Source organism: Falco punctatus, assembly GCF_963210335.1.
Source record: "Falco punctatus genome assembly, chromosome: 5".
NCBI lineage: Eukaryota > Metazoa > Chordata > Aves > Falconiformes > Falconidae > Falco > Falco punctatus.
Genome location: NC_137584.1, coordinates 51,371,490 through 51,395,898, shown reverse-complemented (window position 1 = coordinate 51,395,898; position 24,409 = coordinate 51,371,490). Strand labels below are relative to the sequence as shown.

Below are 24,409 nucleotides of genomic sequence, written 5' to 3'. Positions count from 1 at the left end.
ATATGATAGTATAGGCAGTTGTATTTCTTCTTTTTTTTAGTATTGCTATTGTATTTCATAGTTTAGCAATTTTATGAACATTTTACAACATTTCTATTATTGTTTTTGTTTCCTGTTCAGTACTTTGACATGTGTAGATTATTTTTTGTCAGTGCAAAAGGAAAGTTGATGTGTTTGTTGCCCGAGTTGCCAACTATCTGTTCATTAAATTGTTTTCCACTTTAAAGATGTGTAAGTAGCAAAGTAACAGATGCATTCCTATGCTGCTGACTAATTGACCAATTGCAATAACAAAAATATTGTCAGAACTCCTTTTCCTTTGAAATGGGAAACATTTGTAATGTTATTGCCATTATCCAATAATATGAAGGAATAAAGTCTATGCTGTCTTATAGTAGAAGTGCTTAGTCTTTTGAATATTGTGGAAGCTGCGAGTTAGTAAGAGAGCTGTTTTGCATTTTAGGGCTGTATTAAGGCAATTTGAAGCTGTAAGTAGAATATTATGTAAGTATCCCTACTGGTTCCATGTCTGGAGAGCTGGCTTTCCTGTTTTTTTGGTTTTTTGGTTTTTTTTTTTTTTTTTCTACCTAAGGGAACCATCAGTTTGTCTCAGAAATACCCCAACAGCTGGCATGTGTTTGCATGGCTGGGTAGTGCATGCTGACTGTCCATCTTTGCAATGCAAAGGAAGGTCCTTTTTCAGTAGATGCCAGCAGAAGTCCAGAGGGTTGATGCCAGCAAAAGTCCAAAATCTTGAGGCATCCTTTAAGATTCATAATGTAATTCACATTCCTCAAAAACAGCTTCAGGCAGAAGTATGGTATGTTTCACTAGTAGAAAACATTCCACACACACAAACATCTCCAAGAATGTTTTTTTGGTAAAAAAAAAAAAAAAAAAGAATTGTTCATTGAAAATCAAAATATTCATTTCAGAATCTTTATCCCTCCCCTCTTCACAAAAAAGTTATAAATCAAATGCCTCTCAACTCTACTTTCTTCCTGCATTGGACATCCCATGAATCACTCTGTTAATCCGTATTTGCTAAAATTATGGTTATTGAAATAGAAAAAACTAATCTGTTTTTCTCAGTTGCTGAATGCACTATGCTCATTTTATGGTTCCAGTTGTGGTTTTTTTGCTTATTTTTTTTTATTCTAGGCCTTTCTACTGTTTATGAATGATAAACAAATGCTTTCCTAAAATGAGAACTTGAACTCTTAACATGCACAATTTAACCAAATGGAGTTTAAGATGTGGGTCTTTGTGCAAATAAAGAATGGGATTTCCATTTTTCTAATGGTTCAATCTTCTTTGGTTTTAAACTGTAGGAAAAAAACCCCTTCCAATTCTGAAGTGAAAATTGGTTTCATGACCCATTCAGACTGACTGAGCAAATTTAGGCTTTGTGACATTATGGGTTGGTTCACGACTGATTTGAAAAGTAAGGAGCTATCAGTTGTCTGTCTTGTATGAGATCAAACTTACTTGTTTTTAGCTCATGCTGGCCACTGCTCAAAGTGGAATTCATGTTTATATTGAAGTGAACACAAGGAAAAAAAGTCTTGTACAACACACTTTCTACTGACCTTGGCTCTTTTCCCTTGAAAAAAAGAAAATGTGCCTGAACTAAGGTTGCCAGACTTTCCATACCCTTAACCCTGGCAGGGAAATGCTCTCAGTAGTGGATGCATCACCCTCTTCCACTGAAGGTGAAATTAATCCCATTCAAAAATGTTGTCTAGCAGCAGTAAGCTGTGGCTGCTGCTGTTGCTGCTTTATTGACTGTTAAGACACCTTTGAGTATGGTTGAAAGAGTGGGGAAAAAATAGAAACATTATTGTGTAATCAATTTCGTGTGTTGCAAGGTGATAATAGAATTGTAACTTACAGCAGCATTTTGTTCTCACAAATCATAAATGTTTCTTAAAGGAACAAACAGCCCACAGACACTTTCATGATTTGAAATACTACCTTTAACTTCCTTGGTGTTTCATTTTAAGCATGTTTACTGCACTCTTACCTCTGAGTGACTGCCAGATCTAACTACGTTGATTGCTTGTCCTCAGTATATACACCTACCTGGGGCTAACATCCTTCCTGACACGCCCTGTCAACTTTTGGGTTAGATCGACTTGGGATATGGATCTCCTGTTGTCTTATCTCTACCTATCAGATAATTAATTAACCTCTCTGGTAAGCTTTGCATTCTTCTCAGTCTTTGATGGATCTCATAGTGTATCAGAATTGCAATTCATTAATATTGCAGTCCCTTTGGTTAATACTGTGTCCTCAGGGCTCCAAGGTTTTTCTTGCATAGCATATGCAGGAAAAGAAATACGATCCTGCTTTTCAAATCAGCAAGTAGTGAATCAATGTTTTTGTCCTTTCTTGCATGCTTACTCTCTAATTTCCTTTTCTCTTTAATGCAGCTATTGATGCCTGTAACATTGTTATGCTTGCCTATTTTTCTCCTACTGTCCTGTTTAGTTTGACTCTCCTGTAGAAAATGTTCTCAGAACATTGGTTATTTTTATATAATTTTGTTAACTTTTTGTCAGAATTTTGTGTCCTCTGTACAGGATTTGAAAGCCTGAACTGCTGTGGTCTTTTGGATTGATGCTTATTGCAGGCTGGAATTTAGGTATGTGTACTGAGAAGACAATTCAGACAAAATTTCCAGCAGAGATTAACGACCCTTAAAGCACTGGCTTTACCATTGTAGTTCAATGGTTTGAAGTCAGTTTGGGGATGATTCTTAGCCTTGCAAGCCTGTTCTGCCAGGTCCTTTCTCACCTGAATTTCTGTTTATATAGTGGTAAGAAAAGACATAAATACCAGATGCTGTTCTCTGAAAGGCAAGAGCACAGTGTTTACCAATTTGGAAAAGTAAGTCACTGATTGCTACTCACTTGAAAGACACCTAAATTTCTATTGATGTAAAAAAGATGGTGCTTTTTCACTTTTTCCATATAGTTGAACATAACTTGTGTTCACTTTTTCAGCTTTTAACAAGAAAGTTGTCATCTTATGACAAAAGCTCATGTATTGGAATTTTCTGGCTCAATTGAAACTAGAAATACCATTGAGTGGTACCACTAACTTTCTACCTGGGCAGAACCTGGTAAGTGAATGAATCCCAGTGGTTCTCAGCGGGGCTGGCACTTCCACTGAAGCAAAGTCAGATGGTCCATGCCCACATCTGAGCACAGTTTTAGATCCAGGTCATATCCTGAATTCTCTGGTCATAACTGTAGGTCTTTCAAGAAAAGTAGGAAACCTTTTCTTGTGCTATAGTGATGGCGGGAGAAGCTTTGCTAAAAGCTTGAAAAACTTTTCTCTTCTTCTTAATGTGCATGTGCTTTAGCAGATGTCAAACCATTGATTCACACTGTTTAATTTAACAGCTGGGCAGAGTTTCCAAACCATCTACTGGTATGCACTGATATCAGTAGATGGCCAGGAATTTCAATAACCATGAATATCTACAATTGCAGCCCACTTAATATTCTCTATATTCTTATGAGGAATGTAATGTTCCCAATTAAGTTTAGCATTTATACACACTGTGTGATATGGCCTACTACTGACATCCAGAATTCTTTAGAAGTAATAAACCTGGTTTGTACATTAAAATGTGATATGACTCCCAGCTGTATGCTGCCTATTTTTTTGGCACTTGGCACCACACATTATTTTCCACTGGTTCAGATGACAGACAGAGCCCATCTGAGGCAAAATGAAACAATTTCCAACTGGTGGGCTTGATAGTGCAGGTGACATTAAATAATTAACAAGTTCTCTTTCAGAACCATGCCTCGTGCTTTAATTAATATCGCTTCTTAAAATAAGAAGTTGTTTACCATTTCTGCTTCTGCAAGCTGATTGCTGCCTGCAAAAAACATCTGAGACATGACTATGCCCAGGGGATTGCTTTCACTTCATTGTTTATAATAACTACAAACAAAGAGCTGCAAAAGCTCATCTCGCCATGAGGCCTCCTGACAATCTGCCAGTTTAGTCACCAATAATAATGAGACTGGCACAAGCAATAAGCTCAGCACTAATCTAATGAGGGCCTGTTTCAATCGCCCATTGATATTACAGCAGCTGCTAAGCACCCGGTGTTTAGGACATACAAACAAGAGGTATGCCTCCAACCAGCTGAAGGGTAATTACCCCCTCAGTATGGCTTTACTCCTATCCAGAAGCTGCATCACCTTTTCTTTCTGTTAATGTCCATCTCCCCTCTCAGAAAGCTGATCCAGGCCAGCCCTGCTCAGGCGAAGGGTGTAAATTGGGTGGGCTCCCTGGGCCATGGAGAAGGCTGGAGAAGGGGCTGAGCTGAAGCTGGAGCAAGTGCCCATGTGGAGCCAAAGGCGTGTGTGATTTACTGAGCTGCCTGTGCCTAGTCCGGGTGATGTCACTTCCGTCGCTTAGTTCCTGCGGTGAATGCAATTATGAACAGATGGGCAAATGACATGATTCCACTGCTAATGAACTTCCCTACTGGGGAAGAGGACAGTGCATTACCCTTTTGTACTTCAGACTCTTAATTATCATTCTTAGAGTTTGGTGTGGTGTTTTGTGCTTGGGTTTGGTTTTTTTTTCTTCTTCTCCCCAAGCATAATTATTATACATCTTTGAATTTTCAGTTCTTTTGGAGATGGTTAACTAGTTCCTGCCTAGTCAGGAAAGTTGTAAGGAAACAACAGAACAAAAGAGTTTTCTTTCTAAATGGAAACAATAATATTTAAATGCACTTCTTAAGAGAACAAGAAATCTGTGCTAGCTTGGGTTCTTAAATGCAATTTTCTTCTTTTCTCAGTTTCTACTGCCTTTCCCATGAGTTTTCTTAAAGCAGCCTTTGCAGATGAAGAACTCATAGTAGTGTGGTTCATACATCAGTTTAGTGATGTCTGGAGGAACAAGTAAGAAGCAACAGATTTGGAAAGGATTAAATAGCATTTATACTAAACCAAAGCACAAGAAAAATGAAACTCAGGAAAAGCTTATGCTCAGGTTCTAAATATTATGTTTCACAGAACTAAACTGATAAAAATACATTCTGTAGCCACTTGAAATATATATCTTAGCATCAACATACCGTGAAAGGAATGATGCTAAACATCTAATTATAGAAGTCTTTTTCTCCATTTTCAGAAATAGTGTTGAGGGGGAAGATGGAACATTTTACACTTCTGAGAAAAAAATGTCAATAGTTCCATCATCTTAGTTTGCATTTCTTCTTCATTTTGAAAAGTCATGGTCATCTTTTGGGTAAGCAATTTGGATGAAATCTATCTATAGTCCAGTGTGTGACAATATATAATCTGCAAATTTGAAAAGAGTGTATTAACTTTGGAGATTCAGACACTGGACTGTTGTTTCTCTGAATTGTTACTTGTCAGAATTGTAAAGTCTCTAATTGGATTTCTAAATTTCACTCTATTGGCATGGCAGCACTAATATGTAAATCTCTTCTTTATGTCATCTTTTAATCTTGTACTGCTATTATGCAGCTAGTGACTTGGCCTGACTTTAATCACTTACATGAGGCATGTAAGTAAGAAGGCTGATCTCTCCAGATTATTCCCTCTTAGTCACGGCAAAAGAGACAGTCAGTCTTCCACAGAGTATTTCAGAGCACTTAAGTTAGACATCTTGAAGGTAAACACTATGAGTGACTTCATAAGGAAGGTATGACAAGGTTTGTTACCTCATAATGGAGACTGTAAATGACTCTTTAACACTGAGAAGCAATTGCAAGAGTTAATATCCTAATATATTTTACAATTGCAATGAATTTTAAAAGTCTTTAAAAAAAAGGGGCAGGAGGGAGAAATAACCCTTGAGCTGTAGCTGCTAACGTTAGACTCAGTCTTGTGAAACCACTGAGTTTTGGTGCTGTAACTTTCCAGGAGCACAAAGAAGATTACATATTCAAAGTACCACAAACTGTTAATGGTTTCCACTGAAACAGATGGCAACATTATGATCATTTTTGCAATTAATGCTGACTGCAGATTGTTCTTGAGGCTGCAGTCATAGTTCTCCATCTCCTGAGTTACCACAGTATTATTCAGTAACAGAATTTATTTTATAAATTTCTGATAACCCCTTCTTCCCCAGGCTATTGAAAATGCCTAATATATTTGGAGATTATATGAACTGCCTTCTGATACTTGCATGCCAAGGCTCTTTCAAATTAAGACATGACTTTCTCCTGCAACCCTCCAATTTACAGTAAGATGTGATCTCCTTTTTCTCCTGAATGATAAAATTGATAATTAGAAAGCCATGCATATCTTATGGATATTCTTTCTGGAACAAACTATATGGCTGCATAAGTCTGGAACAATCGCACTTTTGATTTACTGAATAAGTGAATATTTTCTGTCCATTTATTTGGGTTTGTCACCACTCTTTTCATTCCCAGCTAATCTGAGTACGTTTTTGTTTTTGTTTTTGTTTTTTTTTTTTATAATAGAGTGTGATGCTCACACATACACCACAGATTGAAACTGAGGCTGTCCTTTTTTCAACCTTCTTTCGTATGTCCAGCAAACTCTGTATGGATGAGACCTGCAGCAAAGAAGCCTGCAGTGCCTTTGAAAATAAATATAACCATACTGAAAGTGACATAAACCTTTTCACTCTTGGAAGTAGTATGGTGTAAGATGAAAGGGGGGTGGATTGTTTTACAATGAATCTAGGTGGAAACAGAATCAGTGCCACTGTCCTCCAAACATCAGTGAACTGCCTTGTGTTGTTAACAGGAGATGTGCAGGAAGCAGGTAGGACTATTCTGCAGGCTGGTAGCACAACTTAAATTCTGCCATTAGAATTAACAAGCTGAAGATAAAGCAGCTCAAAGGGAAGTTTTCCAGAATAGCTAATGATCAGCCATTGCTGAGAACAAAATCGAGGGAAAGGATTGTGGAGCACCTGTGTATTGGCCCAGCTGGGGTTACAGCCTGTTAATGGTGTTAGTCAGCTACAATATCTCATTCCCATCCCCACATCCCCTGTCACAGCACACACATGCAAATGCCCACAGCAGACAGTGGGGAAGCTGCAGTCCTCTCCCAGAAGGAGTCAGGGCTCAGGTGCCAAGGAGCTGCTGAGATCAGCAGGAGCTAGAGTCAAAATCCCTCCAAGGGGCAGCATCTCACTGCAGAACCTGGCAGCTGGTTGTACTCCCTGAGCATCCAGCCTGTGGGCCATCCCATGCCAGCAGAGTCCTGTGGCTGATCTACACTGAGCTCAGAATTCAGAGAAGCGTCACATTGATCAAGGACCCTCTGCCCCAGAAAAAGAAGTATTTTGTCACTTGAGTCACGGTGTTTCCCAGCTCAGTACTTAGTGGGAATTTAGGCCTCCAGAGAAAGAAAATAGTACTGATGCCCTGCACCTTGCCACTGTGAGAAGCAATTGCTCCTCCAACGATCTGCTGTGTTTTGGAAGGCATGCTTTCCAAATGCAACATGGAAAATAGCACAGTGGAAAACCCAGCAGAATTCTGAGATGCCTCATTAAAAAGTGAAGTTTTGTGAAATCCAGTTCATTAGAAAACGTGAGGTTAGGGGCTGATTTCTACTTTCAGATCTTGTGAAGGTGAACAGTCTAAAGTGACAGGTTAGTAAAGTTCAGATATTTGTTTTTCCAAGGATGTACAGATGTAATTGGAACTAGAAATCCTTCATAGACTTCATAGAGTCATAGCACAAAAATAAGCTGATAATTACACCATTTTAATTTTTCTTGATACAAAACTTGTAGTGGGAAAGTACTCACACACCCACCCACACCCACATTCTACCGACATATTACTGTAAATTGTTGAATTACTTTGATGTGTAGATGAAGGTTTTTTTCCTTGGGAAATGTTTTAGTGAAATAGATAATTTATAACAATGTTACAAAATGATTTTACCATTCAGAAGCCATAGTAAAAGGTAATCATGCTGGATGTTTGTAAACAATAGGCATTTCAATAACATGAAAGTAATTTTAAGAGGATTTTATTATTACTGCAAGAGAACAAGTGAGATTTAATCTACAGTCGTGAATAGCAAATGCTGTAAATTTCAGAGTGAAAAAAGGTCACAGATAAACTTTTCCAATTGAGCATCACTGAAGTAATAAAAGATGTAACACATTGAACGCTACCGTATACCTTGAAGATATCCATCTGAAAGATTTTTGTTGATGTTGCAGTTAACAGTTTCTGGTTTTCAGGAAACATACTCACCTGGGGCTAAAACTGATACCTTCAGTTCATTTTTGCTACGAAAAAATTATGTTAGCTACCATAAAGCCAGTAAAAACACTCCACAGCCAGAAATCTCATATGGGCCATGAAGGCCAATTGTGACAACCACAGTAAATGCCAGTAGAGTTTTATCTTGGTATCTAACTTCAGAAACCTAGGTGTAAATCAAAGTTTAGATCACAAAGTTGCCATTTAAGTGAGAAAAATAGAGTATTTGGAAAGATAGATCAAAATATACAGAGGAAATTTGTTTAGCTTAATGCATTCATAAATAACTTAAACTGTAACATGGATTATGGTAAGAAGTTTGGGGGATGAACAAGAAATCTCATTAACATCTACCTTTTTCTTTATTAAGAGGGACTGGCTTAAGAACCTTTTGTTTAGTCCGAGTATGATCTGATCACTGATACTGCACATAGGAACCATATGTACTGTATACAGCATACTTAGAATTATATGTATTTATACAATATATACACTAATAGGGCATTCCATTTAAGTAAAATCAACAAAAGAAATCTTGAGCTGATGTATGAGAAGTGCAAACACAAATGAATGTGAGGAAAAGGGTCCCTAGAGGAACATCATTTAATCACTTTGCATTAAGTTCATTCATCTGTGCAATGGGTAGATTCATATCCACCACATCATATTGTGATGCTCTTTTGGTTGATATTTGTAAAAAGCTGTGACATTCTTTAATTAAAGAGGTATGCAAGTACCTGGTGGTGTTTTTTATCTGTCAATAATTGACGTTCAGTTTTCCCCTTCCTCTTTGAACTGGTGTCTTATTCATAACAGAAAAAATAGAGCCAGATGCCAGGAAGTCAGCTAGCTTACGTCTCCAGGTGATGAAACAATTTGTTTTTTTCATGCCCAGAACAAATATTTGCCCAGTTTATTGTTGTAGATGCTACAATCTCTCTGGCAAATCTACCACAGTGATGATTTAGCCTTGCCGGTAGGATCTTATTCTCAATATCTGAATATTCATTGCTGCAAAAAAGAGGTTTCTCTTCTTCCTTCCTCTTTCTCATCCTTTTTCTAGGCTATCCAGCCCTTGTTTCTTTCATTTTCCCTTGTGGACCATCTTCTCAGGGCCTCTAATCATTCTGATTGCCCTCCATTGGATTCTACCCTGTTGCTCAGCCTCTTTCTTGCAGTCTTCGTAACTGGAGGTGAAATTCTAGTTGAGCCTTTATTATAGAAGCTAAAGCAGTAAGGTTTTTTCATGTACAGCCTTGCTGCCCATCTTCTTGTATGTATATCCTTCGTGTGATTGTTTGGGATGACATTATTGACTCATATTCAGCTTGTAATTGACCCTAAGTCCCAGAGCCTTTTACAGGTTCTGTCCAGCCAGTTGTTACGCAGTATTTGCAGCTGATTATTCCTGTCTAAGTGTAGTATCTTGCATTTGAACCTCAGTATTTCTTAATAAGAAAACACTGCAAGGCAGAAAACTTCAGATCTGAGAAAAGGTCAGATCCCTTTTCTTGTATAAAAATAGTTTTTTCTGTCAGTTAGCACATGCTGCTTACTTTCATTACTTTTGCCAATGGAATCATTATTTCATACATTTATTAACTCCAAAAAGAGTTGGCTAAATAAAAATATGGAGTAGTAAGGTCATGATTGAAATATGGATTAGCTTGAGACTACTCAAAGAAGAAAGCCTGGACAAAAAGGAGCAGTACTGACAGAGGCATTTCTGTGCTCTTGTATCTGTATCCTAATTTAATGTGTTCCTAAGTGAGCAAATTACTCTTTATGAACTGTTTTCCACTTTTGACTTTTCAAATCAGCTGGACTCAAGTTTGCACACATCCAGCTTGAAGTGCTACTTATCTTTCCTTGAGTCAGAAGTAACTAACTACAGTGTTGTAAAATTATAGAAATGAGCTAATGGTAAAGAAGTTTTTAAAACAACAGCTTTTGTGCAATATATTGTACAGTCCAATTTTATTTATTGTTAGTGGATAGTAGGAGACTAATAGTGCTAGAAAAAATGCAATATAGAGTGTTAAAATAACATTTTTAACCATTTCACCTCATCTTTGGTTAGCCAACAAAAAACACAGACACATAAACTGGTTAGCTATCTTTACACAGAAAATACATCCACTAAGCCTACCATGTAAGACACTGATGTAACCAGAGCAGTCAATCAAAGATGAAATGGAGCTGTACAATGAAGGAATTAATTCAGATACTAATAGACAAGAGGAAAAAAAGCTTACATCCTGAAGTAGGAGATTACTAGCCATAGCAACGTAAACAAACACTTCTTGATGCATTTATTTTCCAGTTGTATCAGATTATTTACCAAACACTGAAGCAGATGAGGATGTAGATTACCTTGTATTTGGCTTATTTTTCTTTGTTGCTGCTGTTGTTGATTTGTCTTCCAAATGGCACTCTGCTAAAAGAAATAGTCCACAATCCAGTCATCATGTAGATATACGCCATTAGCAGAGTCCTCACTGCTGGTCTTTTGCTATGTTATAAATATAATACATTTGAATGAACTGGAGTGAGGAAAAGAAATCTAATATAATGCTTTTGTTCTCAATAGTGCTGTCGATATGCTGAAAGAACTTGTCTTCTGTCTGCATTCTTTATTTTTTTAAAGGGACCATTTCCAGCAGGGACTCTGTTCTTAAGTTTCACACGGTGCTGGAAAGATGAAGCAGCAATCAAGTTTTTGTGTGCTTTTTAGATGCATTAATATGTTTTATTAGTTTTAAAAAATGAGATTTAATTTTCTGAAGACTGTTCCCCAGTGAATGGAAAGAATCCATGTTGATTAAGAAGCAACTAAAGGAACTTTAGCTTTCAAGGAGAGATGATACTTTCTAGAGAAGCCAAGAAACATGACTGTGTTATCTTTGGCTGTTCTAGAGGAATGGGCTTATCACTAGACTCATAAGAATTCTCCAGATGTGATATCTGCTGGAACATGGTGGAAATGTCTCAGAAAATGCACTCAAAACAGTAAGCACTCAAGCTCATGACAAAAACTTCTCACCTTTTCTTTGTAAGCCACATACATTGGACTATTTATGAAAAACAAGCTGGGCCTTTAATATATACGTAAGGTCTAAGCCTAGATTTTTTTTTTTTTTTTCTGACCATAGCCTTGTTTCTGTAATCCTATCCTTCTAAAGCAAACAGAAACATAATTATCAGCTGCAGCTGGTATACGGCCAAATGAATTTAGGACTCTGATTTTAAATAAAAAAATACTCCAGAGAACTTTATGCAAAATTGGTAATATTCATCTGTAATTTTTGTAATATTACATCTCTTGTGGGTTTTTTTTTTTTTAATATTAAAGAAACTGTAACTGTCTTGGGATATGTTATAGTAAGTAATTTTTGTTCTGTGATCTCAGTTAAGCAAAACATTAAGTACATGCATGGTTTAATCTCCAGGGTAGTTCCATTCTACTGATTCGCTCACTCAGGGCCTTTATTACTTTATTGCCCTAAAAACTCTATTTGCCATCTCAGGAACTAGATATTCCATTAAATGTGGCAGGACTTCATAACCATCACAATATGTAGTCTTTCCTCTTTTCCAACTAATCTAGTATCACTAAATTTTTATTTCTCTGTAGGCACAATGAAATTACTCATGGATTTTGAAGTTGGGACGCTGTTATATTAGAAATACAATGCTTTGACTTATCCAATGTGACTGGAGAAAAAAGATTTATTTGTCCCAGTTTTGAAGTCTGCAACAAACTCTCTTCTATTCTATATGTTTTAATGTAGCCTAGTTAAAAAGAATGACAATGTATGGTTTATAGTGTAAACATATCACATAGCATCTACAGAATTGATATCCTTGGAAATTTAAGTCTCATATGAGTTCAACACGTTTGCTTTTCTTCATGGCCAAGTTTGTTATTTTTTAAATTTAAGTTTAGGCTGCCTATATATATATTTATACATTAAATACATATACACGCTTTACACACATTAGATATACACACACTTACACACTACATACAGAGATTTAGTGTATATGTTTATATATCTATATCAACACATATATATGTTTAGGTCTTCTTTTCATTCAATTACATCTTCTTAATCTTTGTTGATACTTGTTGATAACATGTTCATTGTCAGTAGCCAGTATATCACTGTTGACTAGAACAAATCATCAAGCATTTTGTTACTTTTTAGCATTGAGAAATATGTTATATCAAGTAAAACTTGAGACAGATGTGGAGCTAACATTCTTATTGTCTCTTCACCATTAATCACCAGTGCACTTCTTGCAGCTCTCTGAAAATATTATGTGAAAAACAAAAAGTTCCTTCCAAGATCTGCAGGAAGTTTGTGAAGTTACGTTGGGTGAGGACAGTTTTCCTCTTTCTGCGATAAGTATACTTTTCCTTCTTGCAGTCCCCAGTTCTGGTTTCCTTCCCAGCCAGGGTGGGAGCCGTCCCTTTCCTCAGGTCACTGACATGATGCCATAGGGCAGCGGTGCAGCTCTTTCATGTAGAAGGCTGAGGAAAAATCCTCAGCTGAGGTTGCCATGGCAAGAGGCAGTCCCTGCCCTGTACTGTTTACACTGCATTGTGAATGCCATGCGTGAGCTCCACTTTTTATCTTCATTTGTATAATCGGTGATTAATTTACTGTGACTTAATTCTCAACAATGTATTTAGACTTTGCACACTTCATTTAAGGGCTACACATTTATTATCTTCAAATTCATGTAAAGATATCTGCAGGGAAAGGGAAAATTTAAAGTCATCTTTCTCAGTAGTGGCAGGGGCATAGAAGCACTATAAAATAGATACAGTAAAATTTCACTGCATGACTGGGAGTCAAAGGCAGCTGTAGCTACAGCAAGTCCTGTCAGACTGCCGTTTCATGCCAATGGATGTGGGACCCTTCCCATGGACTGATGGAGAGGGCCTGGTTGTACCCCAAGGTGACACAAAATCCAGAAGGGAAGAGGAGAAGGAGACTGACTGCATCACTAGACAGAAGGGCCTGTCTTTCAGCTGGTGAAGCAGCACTGACAGCTCTACAGGGATCTGTTTGCTACTTTTGTACATGAAGGTGAGGTACCAGGAGGGTTGTTGATGACAGGAATGGGGTAAAGAGAGATTTTTCTTGTAGGTAAGACTAGTTGCAGACGCTACCCCTGATATCTAGGGAGAGTTAGAGTTAGCAGAGCTCAGTGCGGCCAATGTCACTACAGACAACAAAAACGAAAAAAGAAAACAGATTTTGGGTTTCATACTGAATGATTTGAAAAGGGGGGAAATACAAGAATTAAGCAGTTTGTTTAAAAATCAGTAAACTGAAAAAAACCCCCAAACCCAACAACTTTGATAGCTCATCTTTTGGATCAGCACACTGTTTCACTTCTACATGTGCTGGCCCATGCCCTAGTCTTAACAACTCATGGAGCAAAGGGATCCTAGCCCTGCTGGAGGTGACTTGGGCTCTTCTGGCAATAGTAGTGCTTCTAACATGATTTTCATTCTGAGGGGGGAATTTACTTATAGCTTGCTTCCATTCCCCCCTTGGCTAGATGACACCACCAAGTACTGCACATTAGAAAAGCTTTTCTAGCTCTTTCACAGTGTTTTGCTAACTGTGTGTTTTGTGTAAGGATCTTTATCAAATGATAGTGCTTTACAGTCTTATTGAATTAAAAGGGACTTAGGGTGTTTTACACATGAAACAGTGCTGAAAGTTACCAGTACAATGAAAATTTCTGAAGGCGATATTTCACAGTATATGTTATAGTTGTTCACATCTCTCTATACTTAAAAAGGGAGTAGCTTTCTGTTGTACTGCCCTGTATAAAATGAGGAAATACATAATTGGATTTGCCACAGTGACTATAGGATGAAGGTGATGAAATTATTCAGACCAGAAACCATATGCAGTTTTCAGCACTAGAAAAAGACAGAGACAGTTTAGTTGGTATAAAACCAACAAAAGATAAGGCCTGTAGTTCCCCAGATCCTCCTTCCTGCCCTTCTTGTAGATGGGCATCCCATTGTCCAACCTCCAGCCAATTGGGATCTCCCCAGATAGCCAGGACTGTTGATAAATGACTGAAAGTGGCTTGGTGAGCACCTCTGCCAGCTCCCTCAGTACCCTTGGGTGGATCCCATCCAGTCCCACAGATCTGTGTGTGTCTAGGTGGTATAAAGGACTACCATTCTGGGTCACCTTAAATATGCTGTTTGTCTCTGACTTCAACTAATAGCAGACGTTTATGAAAAAAGTAAGTTATCCGATATTTGTGGAATGATCTTTCACTTCTTGCGCTCTCCAAGCATGCAGTAGTCAGTAGCTCCTTTGCTTTTGGAGACAGAGGTTTTAGAGCAAAAATACATGTTTAACAATTAACTGTCAATCTTACCCTTCTTTCTGCTGATAAGGGTCCTCATTAGCAGCACAAATACATACATAGAGATACCACTTGCCGAGACTGAGAATAAGGCAGGTAACCAATTCATTTGGTAGCACTGATGTCAAAACAGAGAACTTCCTGAGCTGTACAGTGGACTTTGCCCAGACTATATAAAAGGAAAGAAAGAGTAACCAGATCAAAGCAGCCATAGAAGAGGTGGCTGTGGCATTCCTGCCCTTTCAGCCTTTCAGCCAAACTTCTGCTGGGAATCCTTTCTACCCCTGTGCTAGCCCCAACTTTCTAAGAGTTAACTGCCTTTAGGTGCAGCTCTGCAATGACTTTTAATGCAGATGCAGTCTGTAAAATGAAGATTGAGATCTGCAAAGGTTGTTCAAATTCAGAATTCTAATTCAGGGCCTATGTCTATTTACGCCATTTATTTGTTAGCAGAGCTTGGAAGTTAGTGAAAGTTAAAGTCTTGCATTTCTCTGCTCTCCACCATACAAGCAGTTTCAGCACTGCACAGCTGTCAAGTAAAAAGCATTTCAGCCTGCATGACAGCGAAAGGAAATCCATTCTGTATAATAAATGACCAATCCCTGTTATGACATTTATTGTGTCTTCACTTATGAGGAGATATTGGATAGTGTATGTGTGTCATAAGAGAAGGCTTATCCATCACATCTCTTCCTCCATATAAAGCTGTGAAATATTTAGGTGTGTATTTGCATATCCACATGCATATAAAGACAAATGAAGGACTTGGCTCACAAGGGACTTCTTAAGCCAACATGTCCATTCTCTACAATGTAGACAGACTGTATACTATCCCTAAATCTTGCTGACTGATGTTACCTATTTAACCTTAAAGACCTCCTGTGAAGGTGATCAAACAACTGTGACTTATTCCCTAAAGCCTAGACTATTCTTATAAAGATTGTTTATCTGAAGTGTACTTTCCTTGCTGTAGTTTCCCAGTAAACCTACTAGTTGTCAGTCAATGAAGACTAAGCAAGAATAATTGCTCACTGCCCCTTATGTTACATCCCCTAACATATTTTGTCAGTTATCATGTCTCCCCTCAGCCTTTTTGTTTTCCTAGATGGTGTCTTGTGGGACCAGTTTTCTAAATGCTTAATAATCTTTTGTTTTTCTCTGAACTCCCTAATTTGCCTGTCATTTTTCAGATGTGATGCTTAAAAGTGAATGTAAGACTCCAACTGATGCTTGATAAGCACCAAGTAGAACAGGGTAATTAACTCATTTGTTTTCAGATTTATTACTCTTAATGCAGCTTACTATGCTGTAGCATTTTCTTCCCTTGCACCTTTTTTTTTGTTGTGAGTGTTTGACTCATAAGTACTTCGTCATCCAGCACAAATTCCTTGTCCTTCCAGTGCATCCATCCTGTTACTCATCTTGCCTTCTGTGTTTGAACATGCGATTATTCTTTCACCTTTATACCTCAGTTACACACTGTCCCTATCGGAGAGTTGTTGTTGTTAATTCTAGTTATTAAGTAATTAAGATTTTGTTAATACTTGTAACTTATTAAGATGCCTCTGTATGTATCTTCCAAATAATTTATTGTCTTCTAGCTTTAAATCAGCTGTGAATTGGTTTAGTCTGTGTTCTGCCATATGCCACACAGGGTTTAATCAAAGTATTGGATGGTCTAGGATGGACTCCATACAGAAACTTGCTTGACATTCATGTCAATATGACACCGGATGGTTTAATAATTACTTTCAAAATTTGACTTGTTTTGACCAGTTGAAGAACATCTCATTCCTTCAACCTTCCTGTTGACTTCAGCTGAACCACTTATAGAATACAGTAAGTTTAGAGCTAGTAACTCATACTTTCTTTACTGTTGCTAATCAGTTGAATAAATTACACTGTTAGGGCCTTAAGCTGGTAGTTCTGTCAGAGCTTCCCTGCTATTCCAAGCAGGTAGATTTCTGAGTCACACCAACATCTAAGTAGAATCCAAAGTTCGAAGGACTCTCTGGCTTGTTGAAGCAAGACACGAAATGGGATTTCTGATTCTTTTGTGTGTGGCCGGGGGAAGTAGAAATTTAGAGGAATGCAGGAAAAAAAGTACATGCTGGCAAGTTTTCAACCGTCTGTGTGTTCAAAGATGGCAGGTGTGTTACTCGGGAATTTCCATGTGGCCCAAAGGTAAAACCTGGACTGATTTCACTCCCTTGTGCTCACTTTCTTTTTATCAGAGTGATTAAAACTTTAATCCTTGTGAGGAGTGATAGGATATTCATCCCTTTGACAGACTTTTTTATTTCTTTTGCAGGAATGTTAGGAGGACAGTGGGTTTTTCCCTTGGCCAGCCAACAAAGTAAGTAATATTCTTCTATTGCTAGTAAATATTTTTAAGTCCAAAAATTAACAGAAGAAGAAAATATATCACAGGTACTTTTAGAATTCATTTAGTCGTCAGCTGCCTCTGCAGTCTCCGTGCTGTGATATCTAAAATTTTATGGGTATTATAAAGGCATTACGGTCAAACCTTTGGCATCCAAACTTCAATTCTGTACAGCGTATGCAAGTCCTATTAGATAAACATCTACAAAAAGCAAGGAAAAGTATAGACATGGAAAGGATCCTAGGGAGGTTAGCCCCATTCCTTTGACATACATTTATGTTAGATTCTGTCAAATTATCAAATCCATGAGAACTTAACATCATATTTATAAACAGTAAAATCCTAACTGCTTATACTTCCAGTGGCCCTAGAAGAGAATTATCTAGTGGCCAACAGTCTTTTTTATTTATTTGTATAAATATTAATTAATATTAATGATTTCAAATGTCTACATAAAAAATTGCCCTCAGCATGTTTCATGAAAAAATTGTGAGTGAATGATTAGATTGTGAATTTAATCTTTCATTCTTTCAGGACCATAATTCAATGATTCTGGAGACAAAGAGTATGACGCCATTCTTTCAGGTGTGAATATATACTTATCACTTTCCTACTGCTAGTCTTCATAGTGCTGACCTTCTGTACAAGTCTTACACAGTAAACAAACTGTTTATAAGCAGATGGACTATACACTGCCTTCTGTTTGAGGAAAAGACCAAAAGAACAAAAAGGTATTTATTTAATCTTATTTTTCAGTGAGGTTGTTTTCAAGGCACAATATTTTAAGTGACAGTAAGCTTGTGTGTGCATTCACTCCAGTAGGGAAACGTAGAAAACCATTTGATGCACCCTACATCTTGCACTGCTTTGTTTTGTTTTAATAGATACTATACAAAGTCTATAGATCATAATAGAAATGTTTAATTTTTCTCTGTCCTTGTAGTCCAGCTGTGTCAAACTGACTACATTTTTCTGTCTGCTTTGCATACAGTATCTCATCCCCTGTCCCACTGAGCTGAAGTTATTGATATTGTGCTGAAAAGAAGTACAAGGGAGAGGGTACTTCTGTTGATACTCAATGACCAGTTTCAAATTAGGGAGTAGCAGGCAGAAAGATTCAAGAAGCAAAGGAAAAGAAAGGAAGGCACTTAACTAGCTCTAAGGATTTGGTTTTTCCTTCCTCTAAGACTCAGTGGAAATGATACTATAAATCCAGGCTCCTTCTGCCATGCCTATTTAAACTGTAAACTCTGGCACTCAGCCTGTAAAGCAGCACCTAACACGGTGAGATTATCATCTTTTGGTGCGGCCTTTCAATCTGCTACTGTACTGTAAACAGCCACTCTATCTTATGCTGCTGCTATTACTATTCTCTGATTTTAAAGAGGAAAAAAAATCTGTAGTGTTATTGGTATTACAATTTTTGTATTATAAAATTCTAGCCCACAAAAATTGAAAAGGATGCCTGGTTCACTCCAAGTTAACTTGAATTTCCAAACTGGAAGTTTTTCTAATTTTAGTGAATTCTGACAATTTGCCAAAGGTATCAATCATCTGATTGTCTCATGCTGAGAAGTATGTTATGAGTTATATAATATTATTTGGTTTTATGAGTGTCAATAATAAATGACAAAAGAAAGTCTCCTGAGTCAGTTTACCAAAAAAGGTCCAAATAAGCCTCTAGGAGAACAAAGCACTGGTGTTCACTAGAAAACATGAGAAGAAGGTGTTGAGTTCAGCAGACTCTAATCAGGCCATCACTATTTCCTGAGCATGATGATAGCTCAGTGGCACCAAGTTCACTTAAACAACAAGAGACTGTTTGCATACCATTTTCAGACATTTGAAACTTGAATTTTGGCTTCTAAAGCAAAAAAAAAAAAAAGACAACAACAAAAAACCCCACTTTGAAAACATTATTCCTATTTCTTAAACTGTTATATATAGCCATATTGTTAATTGTATATTAGATGTACTCAAAAAGAAGAACCTAAGTGGTTTATTATACAAATGCAAGCTGGAAGACTATTGCAGAGCCAAGGCTTAGATATCCTTTAATGTAAATTCTTTAACACAAACTGGCTTCCACTTCCCTAACAAGTTATTTTATTAAAATACACATCTGTATATAAAACATGTGGTTTGTGTTCTGTAGTATTGACAGGGTATTTGTGTTTCTAGTAAACACTCAAGAGCCCTAATACCAAAACCCATATGTGCAGATATTTGCTAATGCTTGGATTTGATTATGTCACTTTTTATATAGCTTAGAATGATCTACAGGCTTGTTCTGAAGGCTTGTTGAAGCTTGCAGCACAGTCTTCAAAGAGTGAAATATCATTAAAAAGAAACCAAGTACAGAAATATCTTAAATTTTATTCTGAACAGAAAAAAAAATAATATCCAAATGTCATTTCTTGCTGTGAAGATCAACTTTTCTCTGAGCAACAGTTTCAAATTATTTACTAGTTTATCTATAATTGATGTAAAACACTACCAAGCAACCATTTCTTGAATGTCTTCTTGGAATCCCCAGGAAAAGTTTGCTGTGACCAAGAGGCCTTTTTGTGTTTTAAAAAGCCATTTCTTAAAATGTTAATAGTCAAATTAAAACAATATTGTTTTTTGATAATTTCTTTTTATATAAATGAAAGCTTTCAAGTCCTTCTTTTCACAACTTTTCTAGTAAGCTGCCATGTTGTTTTTGCTGATACTGTAGCTATATTCAGTGCTGAACATCACTGTTGTCAAATGTACTGATAATTCTTCTGATGTCAGTGAAAGAAAGATTGTGTCTTGCCAGTAAGGAAAGCAGATGCCTTGGGCATGTTGAAACTGAGAAATTAGATTCCCCTAGAAGAGCAACCATGTGAGAACTCTGAGCAGTTACCTCCCAAGTAGGAATCGGTGAACTGATTTATAAAAAATGAGAACTGACACCTTTGCTTAAAACTAGAGTCAAGCATGCAGAATATTTTACAGAAGTGTATGTGCATTTTTTTTCTCAGTTATGTTCTTCCGTTTATGTTCTTCTGTTTTCCTGTAGGCAGGTTTAGCATGGACATGTATCAAGGAAGCTTTGGATATAGATAGATTAAAGATATAAGTGACCTTAAGTTCACTCTTGTGTTTCTGTACCAAAAAAATTAACTAAATATGCAAGTGTTTACTGTTTTACTAATCCACCAAGCTTTCTTAGACCCTTTTCAAACATTTTCAAAAACAGATTCAATGTTTCAGGAATTGCTTGAAGACACTGGATATTCTGGTTGTGATCCAGCAAAGTCCAGAAGGCAGATGTAGCTTTCAGCTGCCCCTTGGGATAATTTGCAAACCAGAGCTGAGTATGTGCTGAGGAGCTTTGCTGGAGCAGGTGTTGGAGTGCTTGGCAGAATTAGGCTGCCAGGATCATTGCTGCATTTCTGCAAGATGGAAAGAGCTACTAGAGGTTATGCATCCTCTTCAGCTATTTTTTGGTCCAAAATCAGATTAAAGAGTTTTCTCCTCTGTTATCTACCTTGTGGACTTCCACTTTTCCTTCAAAGTCTATCCATTTCCAGCCCTGCATAGATCTATTTGAATAGAATTAACTAAATTTAAGCTTACTGACATCTTATTTTCATACTAGAGTTACTCAGTGGTATACAATATGAAAACACATAGATTATTCTTCTTCTTAACAATTTCATGAAGTGGTAGGAGGGTTTGGGCCTTACAGATAGCAATCAAAGGATGGTTCTAATTTAAATGTAAAAATTATAATAGAAAACACTGCTGGCTGTAGATAGTATATTTACTGGGGTGAATTAACATTTTAAGCACTTTCAGAAAAGTGAGGAATCTGTTTAAAGGTAGGATCCAAAAGAAGATATGTAAGTACATGCCAGATGTAGTGTGATGTTCTAGACTTAGGAATGGATTAGTAAAAACATAAATAATTGAGAAAAGAAAGAAATGAAGCCCGTAGAGAAGGCAGAGGTTATCCCATAACTATATTATATTTCATACATGAGCAATGGAAAGACTATTCAAAGCAAAAGAATGTAAGAAAGCATTTTCTCAAGAAAACAGTATATTTAGGAAACAACATTATGCTGGGTAAAACATTGACTAGAAATAAATCTGTTCTGGTGATGAATATTAATTTACTATTATTATTCTAAAATATTTGGAGTGAATGTTGTTTCTTATATTCTTTTTCTCAGATTTTTAAAATGAATATCAGAATATTTTTTCATCGATTGCTGTGTTTCTACATACCTGCACGGTACTTGATCCGAAGTTTGATCAATTGTAGAGCAGAACTGTATGTTCTTGTAAAAAGTGTGGCTTCAGAGATGGCTCCATAAGAAACTGCTGGATTCAACTACGGAAAGTGTCTCTGTCATTGTTTATCTCTGGTGGGCACCTAAGCCTCACCCAGCCACTCACTCACTCACTAACCCTCAGTGGGATGGGGAAGAGAACTGGAAGGGTACAAGTGAGAAAACTCATGGGTTAAGATAAAGGCGGTTTAAAAGGTAAAGTAAAGGCTGTGTGTGCAAGCAAAGCAAAATAAGGAATCTGTTCACTACTTTCCATAAGCAGGCAGAGATTTTTAGCCATTTCCAGGAAAGCAGGGCTACGTCATATTTAACAATTATTTGGAAAGAGAAACACCATAACACTGAATGTCCCCTCTTTCTTCCTTCCCCCCTCCATCTTTTATTGCTGAGCGTTACGTTATATGGTATGGAATATCCCTTTGGTCATTTGGGATCAGCTGTCTTGGCTATGCCCCCTCCCAGCTTCTTGTGTACTCCAGTCTACTTGCTGGTGGGACAGTGAGAAATTAAAAAGGCCTCGATGCTGTGCAAGCGCTGCTCAGCAGTACCTAAAACATCCTTGTGTTATCAACACTGTTTTCATTACATATCCAGAATGTAGCCCCATGCAAGCTCTTAGAATTTGGTGGAAAAGAACAGTTTGGGTGAGGAACCATAATTCAGTAATAAAAAAGCATTTAGTTTCAGACATGAATAAAAATGATGATGAAAGAATCTCAAACACTGAGCTTGAAAAAAGGAGGAATTAAAAGATTAGTGCAGTATGAATCTATTTTTCCATTCTGACAAGTCTGGGATTCCTTCGCCTATTGTTGGGTGCAGTCTGTGAGAGAAAGTGTAATGAGAAGTGAAATGTCATGTGCAATAACAGCTAACAAATATGGAAAAAAAAATAGAATTATGGTGATATCTGTAACTCATAGAAATAGATGGGATTATTTACTTGATCTGCAAAGGATACAGGATTTAGTCCTGTGTCTACAAAGGGCAATGTTTTCAAATGTAGCCTGGGAAGTTATAGCTGGGAGCACACAAACTGACTGGCTCTTATCTCAGGAAGTAGAAACTCGGTTTAGAAAGAACTTTAAAACTGTAAGATTTTAATCTTTATAAATCTAGTTCTGTTTTGAAAAAAATGCTGGGAAAAAATATTCCACTGCTTGTAGAGTTTAGCTTCATATCTCCATAGCTTAACTTCAAATTCTTTCCATTCCCTGCTTTACTTTTTCAGAGCAACTACTTTTCTTTTACGTCTCACATTCTTTTACTATTCAAACAGTGGCTAAAATGGTGCCATCCAGTCAAAGAGATTATTTAGGCAAGAGTATTATTTTAGCATGTTTATTCCTTCCTTTAGGTTTTGGAAATATATAAAAAAATGGAAGACTGATTTAAAAAATGAAATATAAGTATTTGATTTATGTTATCTGGGGGAAAATTTCAAATAGTACAACTGGATTCTGAATGTGTCTCAAGATGTTCCTTTTTCTTAGTTGCAATTAACATCATTATAAGGTAAACCAATACTTCAGGGTTGCTTTAATTTTGACATCAGAAAGGTCATTATTGTAGGTAGAGATTTACATTTGCCACTATTAATGTTTGTGAAGGCTAAGAAAATATGTGACAATACAGTACTGCGGGTGTGTGTAAGGAAGATTGTAATTCTCTTCCTCAGTTATCCCTGAGATCGAGATGGACATGTGATGCCTGACAAGTAGCTTATGGTGTAATGGTTTGTATAATGCAGGACTCTGGTTCATAAGAAGGCAGGGCACAGCTAACCTTGGCATGGCAGCAGTGGCTCCTGCCCCTCTCTAGGGAAGCCATTCAAACTCTGGAGGTTCCCCACCCCAGAGCAGGTATGGCTCAGCTGCTGTGTTTGTGCAGGAGTTATTGGACACCAGTAGTTTATATTCAGATTTATGAAGGCAGAACTGGCACCAATTTAATTTTTTCTTGCTGTGTCAGGCTGTAGAACCCTGAGGTTAAGCAACTGCAGCATACTGACATATATGAGGCAGGAAAGGGACAAGCAGCTGTGGCAGAAATCACAGCAACCATGTGTGACTCAAGAATCTTAATCTTTTCTTTTCTCATTATGAAGTGTATGTTCCTACAACTAAAGAAAGGGGGTTTGTCTGTTGTTTGGTTTTTTTTTTTTTCTTTCTTTCTTTTTTATTTCTTCTTCTTTTGAAATACTGTGAGTGAGAGGTGACATCAGAAGGAATTGCTATATTTACAATGCATTTAGTGATTTTGAGGACTGGCTTCAACTTGTCTCAGCATTTCAGGCAGACAAGAATATGAATGTTCCTACCTATGATGCCCACAAAACTCCAGAGCTTTGGAACTTCTCAAGCTCTGCTCTTAAGCTTTTTTGCCACTGCTAATACATTTTGTTAAACTTGTTCTGCTTCTCTGGAGATATTAAAAACCTGCCTGGATGCAGTCCTGTGCAACCTGCTCTAGGTGAACTTGCTTTAGCAGGGCTGTTGGACTAAATGATCTCCAGAGGTCCCTTCCAATCCCAACTACTCTGTCATTCTGTGAAAAAAGAACAATAATGTTGGGAAGTATACCCTGAAGGTAAGCATGATGTGCAGTTGGAGCAAATGAAGGCAGATCTTGTTCCATGTTTGTACATTATTTAAAAGAACTCATGATTAATTCTTTTTCATCTCTTATCTAAGATACCTATGGTTCTGTAAGGAGTAGTAGGTGGAAGTAGGTAATTACACCAGATGTTGGAAAGTCCATCATAAACCACAGAAACTTCAGGTCAACAGCAAGACAACTATGTTGAAAACAAGTATCTGTGCTTGCACAAGTTCTGACATTAAAGTGGGAGTTGCATTTGGACTTTGCCTGTCAACGGATAAGGGAGATGGAAACAAGGAGTCAGTACCAGTCCCATCAGGACCTCACAGGAGCTTTCTTCAGTTGTAGCACTGATAAAGCCAATAATTGTAACAATGCTTTGTTGTTGGCAGGCCAGCAAGAGAAGCTGAAAAGTCCTTGACTTGGTAAGCA

General features: G+C 37.3%; 1 long non-coding RNA gene across 1 annotated transcript in view; it reads left to right on the top strand.

Annotated features, from left to right (window-relative positions):
- Positions 1-17,924, top strand: part of LOC308064895 — a 32,579-nt gene extending 14,655 nt beyond the window's left edge. The window contains exons 2-3 of the long non-coding RNA XR_013928587.1: positions 16,980-17,024; positions 17,586-17,924. This is a non-coding gene — a long non-coding RNA (uncharacterized lncRNA). The remainder of the gene's footprint in view (positions 1-16,979; positions 17,025-17,585) is intronic.
- The last annotated feature ends 6,485 nt before the right edge of the window (positions 17,925-24,409 follow it).